At 43.9% G+C, this 19,479-nt stretch overlaps 1 long non-coding RNA gene across 1 annotated transcript in view; it reads left to right on the plus strand.

The window, feature by feature from the left end:
- Positions 1 to 9,171, plus strand: part of LOC129333227 (uncharacterized) — a 34,962-nt gene extending 25,791 nt beyond the window's left edge. The window contains exon 3 of the long non-coding RNA XR_008597408.1: positions 9,010 to 9,171. This is a non-coding gene — a long non-coding RNA (uncharacterized LOC129333227). The remainder of the gene's footprint in view (positions 1 to 9,009) is intronic.
- The last annotated feature ends 10,308 nt before the right edge of the window (positions 9,172 to 19,479 follow it).

Genomic DNA, 19,479 nt, shown 5'->3' on the forward strand with positions numbered 1-19,479 from the left:
GCGGTCGGTGCAAGCCTTGTTTGTTGCGCTCGGCCGCTGTTCAGGAAGCTAGATACTCAGTCGCCTTCAATCAATTGCCTTGGCAACGGAGGGGGGGAGTGCCTGAACTCTGTTTGCACTCCCACTGTCGCCCCGGACACCCCAATCAAAGCCCAACTTATCTTGATGGGCAGGTCTTCCTTCCAAGCGTGGAGCTGCAAATCGGTAACAATTGGTAACGTGGGAGCAGACACCAGGGGGGAGGGAGGGAAAGGGGGGCTGTTCTGTGGCCATGGGAACTCCAATCTCATCCCTGCAAACCCTGTTAGGCAGTTCTGACTGCCAACCACAGGCCCCGTGTTTCTCCATGAGTCCTCAGCTTATAAAAGGGCACTGTGCTCCCAGTTCTGGTTTCACTTTTAGCAAGCAGTGGAGTGGGACAGAGCTCTCAATAGTGTTTGGGAGGAGAAAGTGGGAGAGTGCATTGGAGCTGGGGGGTTTTCTGTGTATGGTGGGTGGGATAGGGAGCTATCCCCTCTGGTTCCAGGGCTGCTGCCAGGCCCTGGGGCCAAGCTCAATGGGCACCTCTGCTGGGGGCTCACATTACCATCAGAGCCTGATCTGATCAGGCTTCTGGGAGTGCTGCTGGGCTAGGGCTCTAGCCCCAGCCTCTGGTTCCAGGGCTGCTGCCAGGCCCTGGGGCCAAGCTCAGTGGGCACCTCGGCTGAAGGCTCACATTATTATCAGTGCCTGATCTGGTCAGGTCTCTGGGAGTGCTGCTGGGCTAGGGCTCTAGCCCCATCCTCCGGTTCCAGGGCTGCTGCCAGGCCCTGGGGCCAAGCTCAGTGGGCACCTCAGCTGAGGGCTCACATTACTATCAGTGCCTGATCTGGTCAGGCTTCTGGGAGTGCTGCTGGGCTAGGGCTCTAGCCCCAGCCTCTGGTTCCAGGGCTGCTGCCAGGCCCTGGGGCCAAGCTCAGTGGGCATCTCGGCTGAGGGCTCACATTATTATCATTGCCTGATCTGGTCAGGTCTCTGGGAGTGCTGCTGGGCTAGTGCTCTACCCCCTCCCTCTGGTTCCAGGGCTGCTGCCAGGCCCTGGGGCCAAGCTCAGTGGGCATCATGGCTGAGGGTTCACATTATTATCATTACCTGATCTGGTCAGGTCTCTGGGAGTGCTGCTGGGCTAGTGCTCTACCCCCTCCCTCTGGTTCCAGGGCTGCTGCCAGGCCCTGGGGCCAAGCTCACTGGGCACCTCAGCTGAGGGCTCACATTATTATCACTGCCTTATCTGGTCAGGTCTCTGGGAGTGCTAAGCTAGTGCTCTACCCCCTCCCTCAGGTTCCAGGGTTGCTGCCAAGCCCTGGGGTCAAGCTCACTGGGCCCCTTGGCTGAGGGTTCACATTATTATCACTGCCTGATCTGGTCAGGTTTCTGGGAGTGCTGGGCTAGTGCTGTACCCTCCCTCTGGTTCCAGGGCTGCTGCCAGGCCCTGGAGCCAAGCTGACTGGGCACCTCGGCTGAGGTCTCATAGTGTTCTCTCCTTTTCTGTCCTCCTTAATTCTAGTTTGGTGGCACAATGAGTCTTCCTGTTGTGTTGGCCGCCAAGAGTGGTCATGGGGTGAAGTGCAAAGGCAGCCCTCCTGGTTTATTTGTGGAAAGCAATAGTGGGTGTGGTTTGGGGGCAGCAGGGAGTCCTCCCGCTCCCCCAAATTCACCTGTGGGTGCTGTGGAGGAGGCCAAAGAGGTCTTCCCGCTGGGGAGAGAGGATCTCTCTCAACATTTTGAGGAGGAGTTGGGTGACGGATCCCTGGAGGAATGGTTTGTGTTTTATGAAAGATCCCTCCCATCCCCATCCCAAACTCTAGGTGGTGTCCCCGCCTGCAGTCCACCCCTCACCCCGTCGTCCATGGCCAGCTCCACAGCGCAGCCTGTAACCGTTTGTCCTCCTCCCCCTGGGACAGTTAGCGGTCCATGGCCATGGAACCAGTTGGGGGAGGTGAATCTAGACATTGTCCTGAATAGTGCCCAAAATCTGGAGCACTATGTAAATATTGTCAAATAAATTGGAAAATCTGACTGCGTACATGTAAGTGGGAAGTTGCCCAGAAAATCCATCACAGTCACATTTAATTTTAAAAGAGGAAATATTTTTAAAAATGTGGGAGTTAGTTAAAAAAAAGCTGAAAGAGACTGTCAAAGATGGTTAAATCTCTTCAGAATCTTTGAGGCAGTTGAAACTCATGTTAACAGATGATCATGTAGGGTTGAATCCAGGAATCCATGAACAGAAGGTGTTGAAAATGTGAATTCTTGCTGTATTCCCTTCCCCCGTGAAACACAAACCGGAGAGCAATGCAAATCGTAATATATCAAATTATTTAATTAAAGTGCAAAAGTGCAAAGTTGTGCAACACGATTCATAGAATATACACTTGACTAAAGAGGTCTGTCGCAGAAAACAATCACAAATTCATATATATACACAATCAAAAATGGAGAGTGCACAATCGGGGGAAAGGCAGTCCCTGTGTCCAGAAATGGAATTAATAAGACAAAACTAGCCGACGGGCATCAGCTGTTGTTCTCAGTTCCCGTTTCGGTTCTTCTTCTTCCAGGGCTAGTATTCATGGGCTGATAAGTAAAATTACAATGATGAATACTAACTACATATCCCATATGATAATCAAAAACACCATTCAAAGGATTTATACTCACTCTGCAATGCCATCTCTCCTCACTCCCCACAATTATTTCGAGCACAAATTAATCGACAGATGGTCTGCTAAACGACCCGCCCCGTTATTTATAATAACCACCCTTGGTCACATGATGTATGTACAGAACAATCAGGCCACCCCGGCAAATACTTATACTTACAAAGATGCTTAAAGAGTTAGAAATCTTTACACCCGCCTTAAAGCAATTCCAAAAGATCACCTGTAAAGACCAACAAAGCTGGAGGATCGCCAAAAGGGTATCCTAACCCAAAAAACAGGAATAATCTATTGATTGATTTAATCCAGAAGGGCTTAAACTTTTCAGCTCAAAAATCCATTTACTCTCAGATTGCAAAAGTTTGGTGTTACATTCAGTATCTAACACTTCCAAAACTGAGACCGACAAGTCCCTCGGATCACCATGATTGGACAGAAAATGTTCCACCAGAGGAGCCTCCCTAACATGATTCTTAATTCTAGACAAATGTTCCTGGATCCGAATGCGTAATTGGCGTGCGGTGCTGCCAACATAATTGAGACGGCAGCCACACTGAATGACGTATACCACATGGGAGGACTTGCAAGTAGAAAAACTCAACGGGGGCCCTCTTTGGAGGGTTACAATACTCCCTAAATCCACCATCAAATTGCACACTGAGCAGTCCCCACATGGAAAATGTCCTTTCGGGAGGGAGCTACCGGGAGCAGGTCTAGGGTATTCAGACCTAACAAGAATATCTTTAAGATTTCTAGTTCTCCTGATGCCCGCTAGTGGATGCTGTTCACATCCAGCAATCCCACTTACTAGATGCCAATGTTTTTTAATAATTTTATCTATGGCCCCAGTCATGGAGGTATACTCCAGGGACCATTTGATTCTTGTGTCTTCCTGCCGACTCTTGGGTTGCAGTAGTGTTTCACGTGAGGTGGACTCCGCCCGTCTAAGAGCTGTTCTCCTCACTTGCCCTGGGTAGCCTCTAGCGGCAAAGCAAAGATTCATATCCCGACTGTGCTGAAGGAAGTCTAGCTGATTGGTCGAGTTCCTTTTAATTCTAAAAAATTGGCCTATGGGGATGTTGTTCCTCAGACGCCTGGGATGGAAGGAATTATAATGTAAGTATGAATTCCTATCCGTTGGTTTCTTATACGGCCGCACTCCCAAGGAACTCGGTGTGTTTTTGTAAATGGTGACATCTAAATAATGAATACAGTGTTCATTGCCCTCCCATGAAAATCGGATATTAGGATCAAGATGGTTTAGCCAATTGCCAAAGTCCTCCACGGCATGCGATGAGTCAAGAATGGCTATGACGTCATCTATATATCGTTTGTAAAAAACAATCGAACCCTTAAAGGGACACTGCTCAGAATAAATGGAATGTTGTTCTAATTGTGACATAAAGAGGTTGGCAATGCTGGGGGCCGCAGCACACCCCATTGCCACCCCTTTCGTTTGGTAGTAATATACATTGTTAAATTTAAAGTAGTTCCTTTCCAAAATGATGTCCAAGAGGCTAAGTAAGAATGGAGTAGACGGGATTTGTGTAGTGCGTAACCATAATGCGCTTTCTACTGCTGCTCTGGCTCCTTCATGCGGAATAGATGTATATAGAGATGATCATGTAGGGTTGAATCCAGGAATCCATGAACAGAAGGTGTTGAAAATGTGAATTCTTGCTGTATTCCCTTCCCCCAGCAACCCCTTCTAATTTCTAGATGATTCCAGGATCACAGGACCCGTGGAGACACTGAACAGGGGGCTACAGTGAGTAGGGGGAGAAAGGGCATCCCCCCTTCTCTCTCATCCATTAGCAGAGATGCAGTTGCAGACACGGGAAAGGGGCAATCTCTCTCCTTCTGAGAATAATAGTACTGTTCGACAACAATACTGCTTTTGAGAATTTTGAGAATTTGACAAAATAGTCACCACATATTTTCTTATGATTTAATTTTTGTTGACATTTCGTTGATGATATGCAGACCCTGATATGCAGCTTTAAGCCTATTGAAATTTTGCATTTGAATGTTCTGCTACCGTGTGTGCTTGATTTGATGAAACAAACCAAAACCCCAACTTTGGATATTTGTCATTTGGGTATCTCAGCTGCCTAGGTTTGTGGTTTGACATTAAGGCAGCAGCTTCCTATCGCCCTGGGATGTTGTGACAAGAATAGGGGCTCACTAGACAAGCACGTTGGTTTACTAAAATAATTTTTACTTCCCCATCAGTATTTTTAAAAGTGCACCAAAACCACATTTTATTCATTTGCAAGCATTTCCTGATGTGCTGCTCATCCCACTAAAGCTTGGATATGGCATTGCTTCTGGATGCCCAGGACATAGGTGTGGCAAGGGCATCTCTTGCCTACTAGGACTGATTGGCCAGCTACACTGTTTCCTAGAAGACACTGTGAATCACACTGTAACAGTGACATTTTTATTTGACTACTGTATAACATGTTCTACTTGGGTCTACCTTTGGAAAATGTTTAAAAACAGCAGTTGCTTCAAAATGTTACTGCCAGATTATCAACTGGAGCTGGCTGTAGAGATCACGACACGCTGGTAGGGCCCAATTCAAGGCATTAAAAATATTTAAGAGCCTAAATAATTTGGTTTCAAGCTTCTATTCATATGAATCTACCCAGAGTCTGAGATCTTTTGCAGAGGGTTTGTTCCATGTGCCTCACGATGTGAGGTGCACTGAGTGGTCACACATTAGTAGCGGCATAAAAACTAAGGAACTCTCCCTGGGAGGTTCATTTGGCCCCTTCTTTAGATGATACTTTCTCTGGCAATGTTTATTAAATTACTTACAAAGTGCTAGCACAAATCACATTCAGCACACCGATCACAATAGTAATGGATGCACTATGTGCCAAATATAATTCTGTAAAACCAGACAAAAATAAATTTTAATCCTACTTTGGCCAGTGGGTGCACCAATTAAGCGTAAAGCATCCCTTTCTCTTTCACCATTTATTTATTCATTAAAATATTTATACCCCCACCTTTTCTTTTGGCTCTCAAGGTGGATTAGAATAGCTGAGCTTGATGATAGTGGAAAGTGCCATCAAGTTATAGTTGATTTACGGTAACCCCTGCTGAGGCTTTTGAATCAAGAGACTAACAGAGGTGGTTTGTTATTGCCTGCCTCTGCATATCTAGGAATTTTTTTTTCCTTTTTGCAGACCAGAACAGCAAGCCTGTTGCCATACTCCACAGCAGATTTGTCAGGAAGTAGAACAAAGCCTCAGCAGCTCTCCATGGACAGTCTCCAAACTGGATTGCCAGCATGTCTGGACAAAAATGTCTAGTTGAGCAGTTGAAGCTTTTCATGGTAGAGAGGTAAATAGTATCACTTGATAAATATCATTCCATTAAGCCTCTACTAAAGGGATAGGACATTCCCCCCCCTCCAAGCCTATTGGCAACCATAACAAATGGTCACATAGCAACAAGTGAGCAATAAGCATGTGGATGGGTTGGAGGGCACACAATATAGTAAGCTTTCTAAAAGTAAGCCTGTCTTTATTTCATCAGTGTTTCCCACGATGAACTTCTGGGAACCTTGTCTGCTCCCTTTTAGTTCCAGGACAGAAGGAAGCCAGGGTTAAAAAAGTACAAGCAATAACTAGCGGGCCTGAGAAAAATCTGGTAATAGGTTGACTGAGATCAAGGGGTGATGATAACCACGGGTGGAAACTGAGCATGGACACAAGGGAGATTAATCTTGGGCACTCAGATTCAATTACAATTGGAATATTAGTCAACCCGTCAAACGTCTGTTGAATGGCCAATTGATTGGCCCACTCCAGCACAGTACATTTTTGTCAAATGTTCCATATCATCCGGAATGCCCTTGGGTAAATAGCAACCTAACTTTTCATTTACATTATGGAATCTCATGGCCCTTCAGAGGGCTTGTGTTGGCCTCTGCCATTGAAACCTTGGGGCCTAGCTTCGACTTGCAGTGTACGGTAAGGGCACAAAGATCAAGAAGTGTAGGAAGCAGATATCCACAAGCTGTTATCACAGCAGAAAGGGTCTCCAAAGGCCAGGAGTCAGGGGCTATCACTAGGTGCATTGCATTTTTGCAGGGGACCCTGTGGGGATCTGGTTCAAGGATATGGGAGAAACTGGACAGATTTATGTCATCTCCTCCATTGTTCTGATAAATTAGTGCTTTAAATAATTTAATCCCTGGTAAATTTGACCACTTGGTAAACTGTTTTTCTTGACCATTTAAATGCAAACCCTAGACACTGCCCAGTGGGGCTTCTCCCAAGGTAAGCAATGGGCAAGGCCATGATGGGAACATCAGCTGTGTCTTCTGTGAGTCACAGAATGCTCTGTGCATGCCGGGGGGGGGGGGTCATAGGAAGCAATGGGGACACCTCTCCAGGAGACCGTGCATGTAAAACTGCAGCTAATGGGATGAGATGCATGCTTTAAACTATATTCTGTTGTGGCATTTGCCATCTTATAAAAATATATACTGTCTGCTCTTACATGAAGCGTTTGCTGGTCTCCCATCCAAGAGAGAGATCAGGCCTCTGCCTGATTAGGTTCATCAAGGGCATTACAGTTTAATTCACTGGACTGAGCTCTACCAGCTTTGAGGTATGAGAAAATATTGATTCGGACTGAGGATGTCTATCACAATAACACATTATAGCATTTCCTAAACCAGTTTTTCTTTCCAAATCTTGCAAAATCTCACACATTTGCAGACAAGCTATGGCACACTGGAAGGGTGCTTTTTTTCTTTTTAAAATTTAAACGGGACAACAGTCAAATACTCTTTCTATTTTCCCCTTGTAGCTTGTTTTGGTTTCTGTGTGGGTGGTTCATGTGAGCCAAATTGTTACGAGGTAAATGTTTTCTGAGGGCAGAACAGGTTGTCCTTTGCAAGCTGAAATTTAAAATTTGCATTTTAACTATATTACCAACAGCTAGTCTTTAACCTGCCTACATAGTCGTATTTGATTGCAATTCTATATGAAACAATGATTAAAGGTAAAAGAACAGTTTATTGAAATTTGAGCTATTAACTGGTTTTTCAGACTTAGCTGCTAAATTCAAGATGTGAAGATTTCTTTGCCCTTTTTTCACTCTTTCTCCCAAGGCCATTTCACACATTACACAGAAGCACAGTTGGGTTTGATTTCAAATGTACACTCAACAGCAGCCAGTTATAATTCCTGGTGATATACATGTTGGTAAACATTTTTCCTGCACTCACACATTACATGTTTAGGTATAAAATGTAAAAACATCTCAGGTGTGCCCCTAAAGAAAAGCAATGTATGAAAGTGACCCTTGACAATGAATGTTTATGGATTTGCATTTCCCTTCCTCGTTCCATCCTCACTGGCTCTTTGTACTTTCCAGGATAGATAGCATCAGGGAGGTGCAAAAAGTGTATCCATCCATCCATCCATCCATCCATCCATCCATCCATCCATCCAGCCATCCATCCATCCATCCATCCATTCATTCAGTTCATTTATAATCTGCCTTTCTTCCCCATGGGCATTCACTCTCCTCATTTATACTCACACCAACCCTGTGAAGTAGATTAGGCTAACAATATGGGATGGGTCCAAGGTTACCCCACAAGCTTCCATGACAGGCTGGAGGTTTGAACCTGGGTCTCCCTGATCCTAGTCCAACATACTCCCCACTACACCAACCTGTTAAGTTAAAGTATGGCTGTTTCCACACGGGGTTGAGAATAGTCCCTCTCACAGTGGAAGCAGGAGGCCCACACAGGGACAGCATCTGCATGCCCCATCCCCACACCATTTGCTGTCATTACTTCAGTGCAGAAGTCCCAACACAATGAGAACCTCCCCCGCCAATTTCCCCTTCCCCCCTTTCCCTCTTAACAGCTGATCCGTGGCCCATATTAAAAGCTTTATTAATGGGCTGAAGGGGAGAACTGGCGCTCAGCTGTGCCACTTCCTTGGCTAGCCTGTGGCCGTGTCCACACAGCCCCTTGCCCATAGCCACCCTGCCGTTTCCTCTTTCAGCAGAAGCAAAAGGGGTGATCGCTTTCATTCTTTTTTCTTTTGGTGCTCTAGTGTAACCCCTATGAGGTTATTGGTTTAGACAAGTAGGGTGGAGTCAGTAGCTAGAGTCAGGCAGCTGAGAAAGAAGCTGGTTGCTGGGGTGCAGAATGATAATTAATATGCTCTTATATCACCTTGAATAACGTAATCAAATGTTGTATGTGAATAATATGACTAAAAGTGGTGTTTGAATATTGTCTTTAGTTGGTGTTACTGCGATTGTACTATTTTTGCAGGGCTGTAATTCCCCAAGAAGAGGACAGAAGTCTGGGCTCCAGTTGCTTTGAATTGGAAGGATAGTGAAAAAAGACTCTCTCACTCAGTGGAATCAGACAAGTTGAACTGTTTACCTTTTCTTTTTTTTCTTTTTTAAAGGAGCATAACAATATTAGTTTTATTATCCATTCCTTTCCTGGATAATTCACAGCATAGAGTTCGCCTTTTTTTTTAAATAATAATTTTCATTTTATTGTATTTTTTCATTCAATCTTACAAGCAGTAAATGTATTAAGTCATTAATGTTTCAAGAACTATAAGTGATATCAACAGTTCAACAATATTCAACAGAAGAAAAGAGAAGAAAAATAGTAACAACAGCTTTTTATGAACGGCTTCACATCTCTCAATTGCAATAATACCGCGTCTTTTAGTCTGCACTTAAAAGATTTAAAATACTTGTGTACGTGAACTAACATCGTATAATTAGAGGTAAGCCATTGAATAGTAAAGATCTTGTTTCGCCTTATTATTTGTCCAATTGTCATTCTTAGTCAAATAGTCTAGTATTGGGAGCCATTGCTCTAAGAGATAAGATCTATGGTGTATGTTTTCTCTCTGAGCTAGTTGATCTGTGATTTTCTTCATGATAAAATGATCCCAAATAACTGTTTACCTTTTCAAAGACATTGTTGGTTTAAAGTTTCTGTATGGTTGCAGTTATGAGTTTAGTTTAAAAAAATAGTTGTATTAATTGTTAAAAGGTTTTTAAAAGATTTTTTTAAAAACTTAAAATTGTGTGAAAGTCTGCTTCCTAAGCTCCACCGAACCCATACAAGGAGAAGTTACACTAGCTCAAATGGGAAATTCCTGGGAGACATGAAGCATTTTGTGAAGCAAAAAAAAAAATCTAAACAAAAACTCCCTGCAGTTGGGGAGGGCACGTTGAGCAAACAGTCCATGCAAAAATACCTATATGAAGGACCCAAAGATGTGCAATACCCTAAAGGTGATCCCTCCACTCCCTTCCCCCAACACTCCATGTTCTTCATAGAAAAAATAATTTCAACACATACAGAAATGGACGTCAAGAAGGAAACCAGGCATACTGCAGTCTATCTGCCTTACCGCTATTTTTCATTTGGAGAAGCAGTCCATTGTGTGAACCCTACTGCACTCCAAAGCATCCACCCCAATCAAACCTTCAGCATCTCAGCAAGAACTATGTCTTTGCCTTCTCAGGGATGGTGCTTGTAGTTATGATGGTTGTAGACTTTCACTATTTGAATTTAGGAGCAGAAACAGAGAGACAGGGTCACTGGCTTTTCCTCACATCTGCAACCTATTTGTAAGGAGTCAAACTACTCTTCTGTTTAAACTTCTCATTCTCTGGCCGCATTCTTCCATAGTGACTCATGGTAACTATTCTCTTGGAACAAATCCATTCTGAAGTTGTCCTCATCTTTGTTGGAAACTAGTTCAGATATGAAGTCAAGTGTTTATTTTGAAATGGCATCACAGGAGTCACATGACTGAAACCAAGCATTAACCAACGTGACAAAAAAACCCCATTGTTTTTCTTTAGTGACAAGGTGGACCTTGCAGTGGTGTTCCTGGAGGATTTCTGGTTGAATGAGTAGGAACATCATACTTGGCTAGTTAGATATATCTTGACCCAACTCGGATAGGGTTTTCTAGCTCATAGATATCCATGGCTCAAAATGAACTGTTAAATGTAAACCTTGATGTCTGGCAAGTCTAACTGGAAAAGCTAAAGATTTCATTCTAGTTTCAGCAATACCATAGAGCAAAGACTCCAGGAGTACAGAGTGGCCTATTTCCTGCAAGTGAATGCAAGTGCCATAGAGTTTTATTTATAGAAAATGTATCAGTTATCAACAAACATTGTTGCTGCTACTAGCCTTATTTCAGAAGGAAGGTAAATGATGGGTAGTTGACCAAGACTTTATGCTCCAGTACCCCAAATTGCCTTTTTATTATGTGACCAAGCTCCAGTGCCACAGATGCTGTTTGGTTTTGCCTCTGAGGGTAGCACATGAAGACAGGTAATAATAGAGGCGGAGCAGATATAGCCAAGGTACCATAAGTTGTTGAGCCATAACTTAATCGAAATAGGTTTCTGTCTCTCTCAGTTCTTGCTGCTAACTGATAGATATATAAATAAAAATAAGTATTTATAGTATAAACCATATGATGCTTTCTTTTCTTATATTAACTTTTTCTTTTAATTTTTAAAATGGCTCAGCAGATAGTCTCAGGGTGACACAGTGTGGATCCCCCACAAAATGGAAGTGTTTATTTATTTTAAAACAGATTATGTCACATATTGAGTTAGAATATTTCTGGCAATGTACTCCTCGGGGGCTGACCGAACTGCCATATTTGGTGCCTGACAGCAAGGCCAGATTGACACAAACAACCACCAAACTAGTAAAATGGTTCCCAAGAGCCACTTTGGTATAGTGGTTAAGTGTGGGAGAGCTGGGTTTGATTCCCCAGTCCTCCACTTATAATAATAACATACTTTGTAAACCACTGAGTGGGCATTAAGTTGTCCTGAAGGGCGGTATATAAATCCGATGTTGTTGTTGTTGTTATATTGCAAACCTTCATCTCACAGGTGGGAGTAGAGTTGCATGACTGAACATTTCTCCATATATTTTGAAAAATCTCCACATACAGAAAACCCAATGGCTGGGGAAAGAACTTTGGCTTAGTCTTCTCCCTAGTGTGCAAGTTTTCTAGATGTGAGACATTTTTCCTCTCTAAGGAAACCATCAATCAACCATGCAGTCCTCCACTGGCATCTTGAGGTGATACAAATTATCACCTCAGCTGCTGTTTCTGTGAACTAGGTTCACATATAATGGATGAGCAGGGCTAACCTTGCTACAGGATGGGTAATTACGCAACATTTGTGCATGTGTGAAAGGAGGATCTGGTGTTTTGTGTTGTGGTGCATCTTAGGCACAATGGAAGAGTTATCATTCCATAAGCCCCCTCCCAAACCACTAAAATTTCAAAGTGGTGCAAGCTACTATTTAAATTACCCTGAGGGAACCCAGCTACAGAGCACCACATCACAGTATGTAACAACTGATTTGAAATCTATCTTTTTCAGGCACAGGATATCACAGATTTTCAGCAGCTATTATGGCCCACAATTCAAAAACAGGGTTTCCAAGAAGTATAATTTTATTACTTCAAGGCCAAAATACCCAAAGGGCTATAGAGTTAAAACAACTGTTGAAAAGGGTCTTGGACTTGCATGCAAATCCATATCTTGCATTGAAAAGTTACAGTACACCATCACTGGAACTGAGAAAGTGCTGGATACACCAACCTGACAGCTACTTTAGTAAATGTACAGAAACTCAGAAATGCTGTGGCTGGGTTTTTAAAACTGGATTTTAATTTTAATAATGTATTTTTTTATTTGTAAGCCACCTTGGGCGAGTTTCCTGGAGAGGCTGCACAAACGTTTAAATAAATCACTCATAAGGCTGAAAGAAAAACAGGATGATGGCAGACAGTTCCATGGACTGCGCTTCTTACAAACCAACAATGATGTTTGAGTTCCTGGTGGCATGGAACAAGGGCAACAGAGGACTAGTGCTTATAAAGTGGTTCCTCCTAGATCATACAAAGCCCATACACACTGAAAAATGTTCAAGGTGCAGTAGCATCACCTCCTACAGACTCCAAAAGAAATTAGGAAGGATGAAGCATCTGGTGAAACACAGTACAAAAAGCAGTAGGAGGCAAACACTGAGTTAGCCATCCCCCCTCCCCAAACACAGAAATGTTATCTGCGAAAGTTAAATTGAATCCAGAAAAGAACTGGGATGAGACATTTAGAACATTACTAATATCTTAGCTAACCTTTGTATTCTTTGGTATAATGATAGTAGTGTTTACTTGAATGTGTAAGATTGTTGGCCCCGGCCTCTGCCACATTTAATAACTGTGATAGCTGCCTGTGATATAAAAATCAGAGGGCCCCTAGATTAACGCAGCCTGATCTGCAGCAGGAGGAATTCCAGCCAGAGTTGCTGAGTCCCACACAAGAGATCAATCATGAATAGGACATTCATGCTAATACAGAGTGACTGCGGTGATTGTATTTACTGCCTTTCTCAGCTACGGGCATGAGCTGTGATAAGACAGGGTCTTGTTGAGTCACCCCTCTTAGCACATTCCGCTACCCTCCTTCCATGATGAAATACCCATCCCAAGATCGAGGAGCGATCAACTAGCACTGATACGTTTATAGTTTGTTCTTGGGAAGATGCCGTCCCAATCTAAATTCATCAACTCAGCTCCGGGGAGATTCATTAGCAAACTGCCCCTTTGTGAGGCAGCAGGAGAGACTTTGCATTTCCTTTCACACACCCTGGCGGCAAGTAATCAAGGTAATCAAACCTTTGTGATTCCCAGGAACTGACCTATAGGATCTTTGTTCCAGCGGCTGAAGGGGCTCCCCAGCCTTAGGACACGTTTTCCCCTTTAAAAACCAGGGCTTTTGCCCCATTCAAACTATGCACGCTTTCTGGATCCAAGTGCTACTCCCTTAGGGTCACTTCCCCTAAGTGTCTCTCCTGGCCAAAAACGCTGGATGTTTGAAGCTCCTCCTCTGTGGACTACTCTGCTCTTCGGATAGGTAATTATCACCCTGAAATCCCTCAAATCCATTCCACTTTCATTACTGCATTTCCTAAGCATCTTGTGCATTTGTGAACAATCTCTTGTGTGTGTGTTAATTTTCCCCTTTTAATAAAAATACTTTTTCATTCAAGGTCATCAGTCTTGTTTGCCTCCTTTGGTAAGGGACCCTGTAAACACTGGTGGAGTTATCCCGGAGTTGCCCCTCTCGTATAGCCTTCCTCCTTGCCGCTAATTCCCACACTTACTCGCAAGGAGGCCCATTCCTGGTAACAAGGGCAGCTTCCTTTAAGACTTATAAAGCCAAGCCCAAGGCTGGGGTGGGGAGTACTCAGAAATCTCCAACAGTATTAGAAAAAACAATAAATATATTGTGTTCACTGTTGATGGCACACCTTTTCTGAAGAGGTTAAAAGAATGCAGGTGAGGGGCTGTGTCATTCCTCACTAGAGTTGTCAGAAGGACTATCTAATCCCTGTGCAAAGCAGTCACACAGCTGCACTCCTCAGAGCACAATGAAAGCCATAGCTGTAAAAGAAAGTTGTATTTTCCTCAGTGACAAAAACTTACAGGCCAGATGCTAGAAAAAGATGATGCCACTGCATCTGTCTTAGGGAAAGATGGTTAAATTTCTAAGTGATAACTGCTTTGTTGTTACAGTCCGTTAGATAAGCACCTTCAAGAAGCCTGTGAAAGAAACAGTTATGGCATTGGCAATATGATATCAAGTCACAGCATGAAGCATTGGTTCAGAACAACAGGTCTGCATTAGCATTGGCATGGATGGGGCTCAGACATGCACTCATGCTGAGAGAAGTACACTGAGAGGTAAAACCTCTCTGCAGTGGAGAGGATTCCTTCATAGATCCAACCCTTGGCTTGTTTCTTACTATGGTACATCTCCTAAGTTTAGTGAAAACACAGGAAACTGGAGCTGGGACATTTATTTTGACATGGATCTCAAGGATAATGGCTAGGAAAGACCTGAACTGCATCCTTGGAGATGCAGAGTAAGTGCTGCACTCTTGGTCTGACTCCATATAAAACAGCTTCACATTTCAAAGATTACTGAGAGAACAAATGTCCAAAATCAATGCTAAATATTAACACAAGTCTTATAAAATGAAAATGACTCAGTATTAAAACAATCCAAGCATACAAGAGGTATCCCCAGCCCTGCTCATCAAGCTGTATTCCTATTAAAATCCTCATAAGTGAAAATCCACCCATCACTTCAGGTGGCAGTTATAGTTAATATTACCACAGGGCTCTCCAATGACACCTTATCAGTCTTTTTCTGGCTACCTGTCATATTAGCATGACCCTCCAAGATGTTTTTGAGGATGGTGGAGAATAAAGTCTCACAACTAACTGATGTTATAAGATTCACTATGTCAATTACAGAGGGGGAAGGTGGATGAGTTGAAGGCTCTGGGAATTGCACTAAACCACAGCTGTTTCCTTCAAGCTTGCGGTAGACACTGTGTCAAAGAACTCTGTGCTGTATTTTTCTAAATTTCATCTGGATGAAACTGACACAAGGCTGGCCACCAAGCCTACTAAGGAGCTGTAAATGGGCATCCCTTGACATGTACTATCAAATTTCAAAGCGAATACACAAGCTAATGGCCAATTAGAAGTGTTCCCTTTCGACATGGGTTTGCCCAAGTGATCATGTCAAATAAAACTTCAGAAGCTGTGGATTCTTCATGAGGCTTTCTTTGTCTTCTGAGAGCTGAAGCTTTGACATTCTGAAACATGTTCAGGTTCCATTTGTAAGGGAAGGTATCAGTGGACCAACAACAACTCTAATTAAGTCAACTGTCTTTCTAAAATCAGTCTTCCCAACTTCTCAACTTTGTTGAGCCTTCATGAACTTTTGGAATAAGGGCAAGGATAGTGGGCAGCAGCACAAAATGGCTACCATGTGGGGAACTGATCATAACGTGTCTGGAACAGAAGCATCCCCAAATGGTTGCCATTAGGGGCCAGATCAGCTGTTTGCTTTCTTTTATGGTTTCAGTTTCAAAAAGGGAGAATCTGCTCCCTGTATGATGACAGGGAAATTGAGGGAACATAGCTATGAGACACCTGCCCTTCATGAGTTCAACACTTTGCTAGTCAGTTAGCTTGTAGTATGTGACCGAAAGCTCACTTTTCCCATTCAAGACCGTTTGGATTTCCCCCTCAAGGATCAAGGAGAAAATGGGTGCTAGTAAGCAGCATATCAGCCGGCTCCATGGTGCCCATGGGTGCCATGTTGGGGCTCACTAATCCAATTAGTTAAGAGACATAACTGGACTTGGGACTTGTTTGAATTTTTAGCATCCTGTTTCTGTTTTAGATGGGGCCTAATCATGAACATGATTAAAGACTGATTTAAATAAAACAGGGAACAAAGTGGCAGAGGCTTCTCTAGACTTAGGTAAGACCTTTCAAATAATTCAAGGCAAAACTTATGAATATTCTTAAACAAGGAAATGTTTGTTTAGGAAAAACAAGAAAAAAACATAAAGCAGGCATACTGTATATTAGAGCACAGCACACACAACTGAAAGATTGAAGAACAACATAAAACATACTTGTGATTGTGATGCATGATATATTTGTATAAAGAATATATTGTTCTATTTTGAGATACGGCTTTTCCCCTTCCAGTCCAGACAGCGAAACAGGCTTCAGTGTCATAACTAGGCCATGTTTGATTTCCAAAATTGAGTTTTCAAATGGAGAAACAATTCTTTATTTTAATTTTTAATGCCAGTACAGGTGAAGCTAGTGTCCCCATGGATAGAGGATTCTGATAGAACAAAGTGACTTCGGGATGAGTTGTGTGAGCTACGAGAGGGTTAGTTGCTCAGTGTGGGTTCATGTGCATTTGTTAGGAAATCATACTGGATTTTCAATATGTATTTTATTTCAGGAAACACCTCTTAGTGTTTAGACGAGAAGAGGTATCCCAGGCAAGGCTAAGTTATCTACCTCTAACTTAAGGCTACTTCCACATAGAGCTTTGGATCTGGTTTTACAGGCAAACTGGAGCAGGGTTTTGTTTTGTTTTTTGACTACCCACATGTTAATTCCCCACCCAGTCATGCTCCAGTTGTCCTTTCCCTCATCCTCTTCTCCAGACCTGCTTTGCTATGATCTTTCCAAAATGATCAGAATCAAGGTGAGTTTGCCCACGGGTGGGCAGGAAGAAACCAACTCAAAAGCATAAGAGATACTGAGGAAAACTTGGGGTGCAACACATTGGACACACTCTGTTGCCTCTGCAAATGCCTCTGTGTAATGATTTTAAGTTAATGTGTGCATGTGTCTTTAAATGCTTGGTGTGATATAGGTGAAGAGTGAGGGTGAAAGAGAGGGATGAGTGAGTGATATGATTGGTTGATGACTGAGAGTGTGGGCGGAGTGAATGCAGTTTGAGACTGAGAGTGGAGAAAGAACATTCAGTCAGGAGAAAGCAGGCAAGCGGTGTGCAGCCTGAGTAATTTTAAGCAGTTCTGAAAGAAATATTAAGTGAGGAAAAGAGAGGTTAGCTGCGTGATGCCTGAGCATGTTTAAGTATTACTGAGAGAAATATAACCTATGTGGAAACCTGAACTGAGTATGTTTGTGAAAGAACATTCAGTCAGGAGAAAGCATGCAAGCTGTGTATGAAGCCTTAGAAAAGATCTGTGTGACTGGGTTTAAGAAAGTAACTTTAAGAATTGAGAACTACTCTTTGAAACCATCAAGTTTTAGAAATAACATGAAACTGATACGCTTCTTAAAAAAATAAAAGTATACTTTGTTTTTGTTATATCCCAGAGTATATGTCATTGCTATATCGAACCACGAAGGAGCCTGACACTTGGGCACATTACTAAAGGGAAAATTTAAATAAAATATCTTGGAATATAATATTCCTGGTGGCAGCAATCTACCCAGAGGGTGTGAGGGAAAGATTAAAGGCAAAATCTACCCAAGAGAAAGAAAGGGTCATAACACTCTGTATTCACAGTGGCAATGATCAGGGCCGGATCTAGGGTTGCCGGCGCCCAGGGCAATCCAAGTCTGGCCCCTCGTGTACATGCTCCCAGTGCTGTGTGATGATGTCACTTCCGTGACATCATCACGCAGGGTGGAGCGTGCTGCCCGTGCGGCAAGCTGGGTGCCCTGGTGCGCCGCGGAGTTGGCAGAGGCAGTGAGGGGGGCTGGGAGGCCGCCTGTGCCATTCGCTTGCCCCGCAGGACTGGGGGTGGCTGGCTGCCCCCTGTCCTGCGGGGCAGGCAAATGGCACGAGCGGCCTCCCAGCCCCCTGCACTGCCTTTTGCCTGCCCTGCAGGACAGGGGGTGCATGGCAAGATGGCTGCCCCCTGTCCTGTGGGGCAGGTGAAAGGTAGCGCGGGGGGCTGGGGGGCCACCTGCGCTGCTGCCTGTGTGCTCCTGGTGGTTGGCAGCTGCGCCTGGCGCCCCCTCGGCAGCACGGGAGGCAGACTACCCCCCTGCACCCACTCGATCCAGCCCTGGCAATGATCACACAAGGGGGAATCGTCCCCAAATGGAAGCAGCCTTAGTTCAAAATATGATGGTATAACTATCCCTCCTATTTATGCATCCATGAATCCTCCAGGTTTGGAACTGTCCATCTTATCTTTTTGATCAGCCATTCTTTGACTGCTAGTGATAGGAGACCACCATCTTCATTATAAAGGCTATGAGCTGGCAGAGATGAAGGCAAGACTGAATCCATCCTGATCTCATGATGCTCACTGGAAAAAAATGACAGCTTCAGGGAGATAGGGGCATACTGGCACAAGGGTCTTTCAGTCATTAATTGAGACTTGTCAGTTAATCTGCTCTTTGTCATGTTGTGCTTCTATAGCACCAGTATGTCTTCTAACACAGATAACTGTTGCCAGACTCTTTCCCCAAATCACGCATGTTCCGCTTTGCCTGCCTGGTTTTGCCATGCATCCTGAGTGCCTTGCTGTGCTTTGCTCTGCTTTGCATGGCAGACATCGCATGCCTTCTTGCTTCACCTTGCCACCAAAACTTAACCTCGATTATCGTTTGGTCTCTGTCATCAGCCTTGGGAAGAACTCCCCTGGATCCAAAACCTCCTGGTTTGTGCATCAAATGGGGGAGAGTTAAAACAGCCCAGGAGCAAGCCATGTTGAGTGGCGCCTGGAAAGGCAAGATGAAATGACTGATCTATACCACCAAATGGTATGAACTAAGCTGAAGTCCTTAGGGAGAAGGGGATTAAGACTTCCTACCCATTTTTATCTAACCCGAAACAGCCTTAAGGAGCATCCATTTTCCTCATTGTGGAAACTTATATGTGTACCCTTAACAGGGCAAACAGTGGCTACCCTGGGCCATTTCAGCTTGAGAAAATAGCATGAGAGGAGTCTTAAGCCCCCTTTCCCCACGTGCCATGGTCCTGATTCAAACTGGGTCTGCACATTCCTTGGAACTGTGTTCCAAGCATGGAACTCCTGGAATAAGTCTAATTGACAGGATCAAGGAGGACAGATGGGGGGCACAAGAACTTTGGCCGTCGTCACACGGCCCCTTATTTCATCAGTTTTGCACTAGAAATCGTTTCCTCTGTTATTGTTATCAGAACGGATTCTCCATCTTTTGACGACTGCTTGCGCTTCCAGTCGGTCACACTAAAAGGGAAAAGCGCAATTTGACGGTCAGTCAAAGTGCCTCTGGAAACTGGGCCCTAAAAATCCCACCCCCCCTTCCCCCCCCGAATATTTGCGCTATATCGCACTTCTGTTATACCAATGTTGTGCTGGGCCAACCCAAAA

The sequence above is a fragment of the Eublepharis macularius genome, chromosome 1, assembly GCF_028583425.1.
Source record: "Eublepharis macularius isolate TG4126 chromosome 1, MPM_Emac_v1.0, whole genome shotgun sequence".
NCBI lineage: Eukaryota > Metazoa > Chordata > Lepidosauria > Squamata > Eublepharidae > Eublepharis > Eublepharis macularius.